At 33.4% G+C, this 7,214-nt stretch overlaps 1 long non-coding RNA gene across 1 annotated transcript; it reads right to left on the bottom strand.

The window, feature by feature from the left end:
* Positions 1-685: 685 nt before the first annotated feature.
* On the bottom strand, positions 686-1,399 carry LOC149227091 (uncharacterized). The gene is made up of 3 exons (XR_016247099.1): positions 1,277-1,399; positions 895-1,181; positions 686-764 (listed from the first exon to the last, which is right to left on the bottom strand). It is a non-coding gene; the product is annotated as an uncharacterized LOC149227091 (long non-coding RNA).
* Between the last annotated feature and the right edge of the window lie 5,815 nt (positions 1,400-7,214).

The following is a 7,214-nucleotide window of genomic DNA, read 5'->3' as shown; positions in this document are numbered from 1 at the left end:
ATCATGTTTAATGTGAGAAATTTGGACAATGACAAACCATGGAGCAATTACCATAGATGTATAGTGAATTAAATATAGGGAAATATATAATATATTCATTTTTTCCAATATATTTTAAGTATAAATATAAATAAATAGTATTAAAATTATAAAAATTATAAAAAACCATTTTATAATTATCAATACAATGAATTTGTTAATAGAATTTTTTTCAACAATAAAATATTAATAAATAAAAACCAATTTAGACCAAAAAATAAATAACCAAGACCAATATGTGGGAGATTTTTATTCTAAAAGGAGATTTTTATTCTAAAAGCAACTTCTGTAAGTACACAAATACAATATAGCAACATCTAAATAGAATGTGAATGTGACACACATCTATCTTGCATATGTTAATGAGACCATAATAACATAACCATTGCATATGCTAATGAAACTATACTAACGTAACCATCCATGGCCATGCATATTCAGGGATTAAATTAATTTGTTTATTTACTTGGTTATTCAGTTAACTTATTATGGAGTATGGCAATAAAAACATTAAATTGAGAGGTTTTCTAAAACATTAAAACAGAGTAACCAGGTAGGTAGTTTACTAATACATAAACTAAAATTACAATATAGCAACATCCAACATGAATTGATATGGGAATGCCTTGTAAGTAAACTATTTGGCTCTAAACAAACTATATATCAACATATAATCAGTCTTAGATAAAGAAATAACCTTCTACTGCATTTATTCTTTCCCATACCTGCCCTAACAATGTAATTAAGCAAAAGAAAAGAAATTCATGACTTCTTTGTGCTATGAAAAGAAATCGAAATATATGTGCATATAGTGCACTGAAGAAAAAGCAGTTGGTCTAGTGAAGTTGCCATTACCTGGTGCTATAAGTTGGTCTACTTAAGGTTACTTTACCGATGTTGACTTCGTTGTCGCTGCAGGCGTCACAGGCGTTGTTGCTGTTCACCATGTTGTTGTTGCCGCTGTTGATTTCGTTGCCGCTATTGGTGGTGTTGCCGCTGTTGTCGCCAAGGATGGGATTGCCGTCGATGTGGGTGTTGGGGCCGATGACGTCCTTGTCGCCGCTATTGCACCTGCGGTCGACCACGTTGTTGTTCCCGCCGAAGTTCATGTTATTGCCGCTGAGTTTCACCGGATACTACTTCTGCAAGAAAACGCCTTCAGTTCAACTCAATATGATATCTGACACAATAGAAAATATACAACAATACCTATGTTACACCAAATATACAAACAGACCTACAACTGGAGGCCAAAGTTACACCAAATATACAACCAGACCTACAACTGGAGGCCAAAGTCTGTAAGCAAGAGGTGAGAAATACAATGGTATAGCCTGCCTTATATAGAAGCAGTCGAACTCGAAACTCGGATTTGAAAACGATCTACACTCCCAGGGTCAAATTTGCAACTAGGATCATTTGATTTTTCATGTATTAAATTTACAAGAATGTTTGATGTTAAAGAAAAATTCCCATTCCCACTAATGTTGAGAAAGTCTTATCACGAGAATGACATGATCAATCATGCGAAGTCCAGCGTCACGAGGATGACATAGATCGAGGATCCATATGGTGGACACCCTATTTACAGATATATGAAATTATTGGCGCAATTGGGCAGACGAGTTAAATTCTTTGCCCTATTCACACATGTAACTACTCCAATTTATTCGTGCAATGGGGCAGACTAGTTATTCCTTTTTAGCCAAAATCTTTCGCGCAATTGGACAGACCAGTTATTCGTTTTTAGCCCGAATCTTTGGTACTTGGTTCTATGTCAAAAATATATATTATATTGTATGGAAAAGAAAGTGCAAAAAGATGTCATTTCTTAGAATCGTCACTCTCTTTTCTCTCTCCAAGAAAGTGGAAAAAGATGTCATTTCTGAGAATCGTCACTCTCTTTTCTCTCTCCAGCCCAAAAGCAATACGAAGAATAGTTAGGATTTTTAATAAATTTATGGATAAGGTAACACAATTTTGTTATTAATAGATTTGTGCATTAGGGTTTTACTCCAACATTCACAGAATTTTACTTTAGTATCCACTTTAATAAGAATCTTGGCATGTGCTAAGAAATAGAGGGAATATTTAATATTTTCAATAATAGTAGTATATTTGGTGGTGGTTTTGATGAGAAATTTTTATTAACTTTGTCTTTTTTATGAATTTTGAGAAGCACTAAATCATAAAGTTATTATATTAAATAAGAAGCAATGGATTAAAGCATGCTTAATTTACATGTGCCTAGAGCCCTATAAACCAAGTAGATTATTTTCATGGTTTTTATAGTATTTTGATAGAATTATCACTATTAAAAGTTGGCCTTAGGGTTTATTGTAATTTCTTCTTTCTAAACCAAATATTCAATGAACATGACTTCGATGATTAAGGATAATTATGATTTGCTCAAGATATAAATCCTAGGTATATACAAAATAAATACCTAACATGTATGTAAGAATCATAGTTATGTTTCTCATAGTGTAAGTTTAATTGGCCAAAGATATTTTTCATCATTCCTAAGATAGTTTCATCTATATTTTCATCATCATCATCATATCCTAGTGTGACAAAAATCACCAAAAGTGCTTCTCTAGAAGGCTTTTGGAAGATAGAACCTTGGAAAAGAAAGATAATTTCAAGAAAAGGGGCTCGTTTTGGGAGGTAGTAAGCAAATAGGTGTTTCACTTGAATTGTTGTTAGGGTTTTAATTATTGTGATCAAGGATTTTCATTTTCAAGTGTGCAACATCCTAAGAAAGTATTGACATCTATGAAATAGATGTAGTAGTTACAATAAAAGTAATTGGATAATAGTATAGGGAGAATTTTTAGGAGTGGAGTTTAACTTAAAATTTAGACAGCTTGGCTAATATTATAGCCTCTAATATACAAAATGTAAAATGTTTGATCACACTTTTATAAAAGTATTTAGATTTATAATTCTTTTATATTATTAGATATAAAATTTTGGTCATATATAAAGTAAAATAATTTTATATTCTAAAATTTGGGCGAATCACTTTTAAAAAAAAATGAAATTGGCTAAATGGAAAATTAGGCCAAGTGCAAATATTAGCCCCTAAAATTTTCCATGGAACAGTCTTTGGACATCATGGCTTCTTCACAAGGATTGTCAAGTTTTGCACACCCATAGACAATTTCTAGGAAATGGTAAGTTGCACTGACAATAACTTTAGCAAGGCCACAATCCGATATGTGAATTCAATCACAAGCATTCTACAATTTTCCAAAAGCTACTTGGAATTTTTTTCAATGGAATTTCCCTAATAATGTGGTTTTTGAAAAAATGGTAGTCAATGTCAATTATGCTTTGGGCTTTAGGGTTGTGAGAAATGGTTTTAGAAGGAACAACACATTTATTTTTGAAAGCCATAGGGAATACTAATAATTGTACAACTAATTCAAAGGAATAAATGGGAATAAAAGAACAAGCATATGTGAATATTTTACATCTTTTCGATATTGGATAGTGTTTGATATTTGAAATGGAGCTCCAAATTTTGGCACTTTCTATAGTTGCAAAATTTAATGGAGCTTCCATGAATATTAACTTTCCAGAAGATATTTTTAAACCCTCACATAATTAATTGAAACTAATACCACCCTATGGTTTAGATAGATTCCTCATTCTTATTTATTATGGCTAAAAATATAATCATCACTATTTATTCTTCTAACCACTGTATAGTGATTCTAGTGGAAACTTCATTGGGATTTATGAGTGGTTCCCTGGAGGCTTGGCCAACTACTTTTAAAACTACCATTCAGGCTCATCAATCCATGTGTTGGTTCCACTAGTGCAAGGTTGCCTTCTAATTGTCAAACATGATTAACCCTTCAAATATCTTGTAACCCTTTCTTTGCAATGTCTATATGACATTGATTATCCCAAAACATTTTCTTTTCAATAGTCCATGAATTTACTTGGAACTTGTGAATGGATTTGTATATTGATAGTGCCAACTATTGACATGGTTGTAATGGTGCTTTGGGCCAATGATTAAAAATGATGCATAAAATTATGTAACACAACCTTAATTTATACATGAGATCATCCATGTCACCTTTATTCATGAAAATTTCAATATGATTACAATGCGTGTAATCTCAAAACTTTTCCTAAAAGAAATATTGGAGTCAAAGAAAAGGCTCTATGAAACCCCTTTTCAATCCAAAACAAAAGAAACGGAGGAAGAGTATGGGCTCTCCACCACACCAACTTAAGTTCAAATGAATAGATTATAAAATTTAATAAAGGGACAAAGGATGATCTCTTGGTAACCTAAATTCATTACCACCTTCCCCCACAAAAAAAATGTTTAATAATAATTTTAAAGAAAATCCTCAAATTTTTTAATTCAAATTCTTTTCCTAAAAATATTTTTAACCCATAACTAAGCATCAATTTTAATTATCTAATTATGAATCAATTAATATTATTACATGAAAACACTTGAGGCTGCTATATCTCAATTTAGAACATAAAACTATATATATTCTTAAAAACATTAACCACTAAAAATGTATTTCTTAAAATGGATTCGCAATAAGTTAAAACAAAAAAATCATTAACATGACCACCTAAACAAAAGTATATTAAGCATGAAATCCTATTATTATTATTGACAATTAGTGAAGTACTACACATAAAATATACTAGAATAAGGGTTGCATGCAAGATTGTGGTAAAAGGATTCTATGCAAGATTATGGTAAAAGGTCACTACAATGGTAGGGCCACAAGAATTTTTTTTTAACCATCACAAATATTAAATCAACGAATTAAATCACAATCGCAATGTTAAAAAATTCCTGGTTGCCAAACTCCAAGAAATTCTCACAAACATTTATGAGTAACTAGTTTGCCCAATTGTACAAATAAGTTGAGGCGGTAAATAGGTGGTTTTTGTTTTTGTTTTTGTTTTTGTTTTTTTTTTTGTTTTTGTTTTTTTCTCAGTATGAAAAAAACATAATTTTATATTGGTATTAGAATAATGAGATGTACATATTCCATCCAATGTTCATAACATAATCCTCACTAGCAATGTTGGAATATACAAATCACCCTTGTGATGATAATTTCTGCAGTACAAGGGGAAAGGTCCATATACAACAAGAAGAACTTGATAGAAAAAACAAAATGTTCAAGAAACATATTTGAATTGGCAGAGATAAGAGGGTAGCTGTAGATACAAGTGCCCCACATCAAAAAAATAGCAAGATAGTGCAGATATGCACTGATATATTATGTGGGAAAAACCTGATATGAAAATAGATAGTACCGATGCCACATCCGACAATATAAAAGATAAAAAAATGCCAACATGAGGATTCTGTAATAATCAAAATGGAAACACCATCTAACGAGGAGGAAGGGACAGAGAGTTTAGCATGGAATGGTCGAGTCCATCGACACAAAGGACACTGTTTATGCCTAGTGGTTAGGCATCCATGTACAATACAGAACAACAGTCTTTCATTAATGCCGCAAAAAGCTATATTTCACGTTTAATAACCCATAATCAATACATCATCGAAAAAGAAACCATGTGAGATGTTGATATTATTACCAATCTTGAGAGCCTGAAATTGATCTCGTTCCACAACCTTTGAGATGTGCAGGTTGAGACTGTCCATAGCAAGAATGAATAACAAAGGCGAAAGCGAGCATCCCTGTCTGAGACCCCACCCATCCTGGAATAATTTTGAAGGATACCCATTTATGATCACCGAATAATCAACATTGATAATGCACACCATAATCTAGTCCACACACTTTGATTGCAAACCTATTTTAAAAAGCACAAGCCTGAGGTATCCCCAATCAAGATTGTCAAAAGCTTTTTTAGATCAACTTGTAGAATAACATCATTAGAGTCTTTTGTATGGATAGAATGTAGACATTCCTATGCATTTACAACCGTGTCATGAATTTCACAACCTTTCAAAAAACCATGTTGTTATGGGATATATGGTGAGAGAGACTGTCCCTCAAATGGCCAGCTATGGTTTTGGAGATAATCTTATAGATAAGATTGCACAGCGAGATAGGCTTATAGTCATCAAAACAGTTTGGAGGATTGCGCTTCAGGATGAGAGAAATATAGGTCGATGTGTACATACCCAATTATTCTAGATTCCTCCACCATATGAATTAGATCCTGTTTGAATAGATCAAAAAAATGTGTGAACAACGCCACGGTCCACCCATCCGGTCCTGGACTTTTGTCCCCTTTAAAAGATTTAAGGATGCAGAGAAGTTCATCTTCCGAGATGCATCTGTAAAGGTCCTCATTCGAGTACTCGCCAAACATAATCAGGTAATATTCAATCCCCCAGATGAGGTTTTTTGCCACAATGTTGTCATTTTGTTCATAAGCTGTTTTTAAATGTAAGGTGGTAGCTTTTGAGATATCAGCCTGTGAGTGGATATATGCTCCCCCATCATTCGAAATTCCCAAAATAGATTTTATATTTTTCCTATGGTTGGAAAATCGATGGAAAAAATTGGTGTTTTTGTCTCCTTCCTTGATCGAGATAGCCTGGCTCTTCAAGCACCAAGAGGCTTCTTCAATATCTAAGGTACAATCTCTTTTAACCTCTAGTTCCCGAATGTGAATTCAGATGGAAGCAGGAAGGTTTTCCAAGGCCATGAGTGGGAGAAGGGTATCCAGTTCACTTTGAATATCCATGATTTCTCTTTTCATAGGTAACCTTTTATTTTTCTGCCAAGATTTCACCACCCCACGGAGAGACTGCAATTTATCAAGGATATGATCCATGGGAGAGGAATGAGTAACACTGCCATAGTTCCAGGATTCCCAAACCAGGGTGTCGAAATCCAAATCTTCTAACCAAATTCTGTTAAATTTGAAAGGAATTCTAGGGTGCACTAGTGGCTTCTTCCAAGCTAGAGTAATAGACCTGTGGTCAGATAAGAAATTATTGATGATGTTCTATACCTCCCCAAAACGGTCAATCAAATTTTCATGAATTAAAAAGCAATCGAGTCTCTCGGTGACATATGCCGCACCTTCCTGTCCATTGTCCCAAGTAGGGGCCCTAACCTTCAGGCAAATGTCTACAAAATTGTGTGTAAGAAGGGCATCCCTAAACATTCCCACTAGTGGATAAAGTCTTGTGGTTTGAC

This window comes from Pinus tabuliformis, chromosome J, assembly GCF_031772625.1.
Source record: "Pinus tabuliformis cultivar Carrire ecotype Pingquan chromosome J, CPIR1, whole genome shotgun sequence".
Lineage (NCBI taxonomy): Eukaryota > Viridiplantae > Streptophyta > Pinopsida > Pinales > Pinaceae > Pinus > Pinus tabuliformis.
This window is presented reverse-complemented; position numbering and strand designations above follow the sequence as displayed.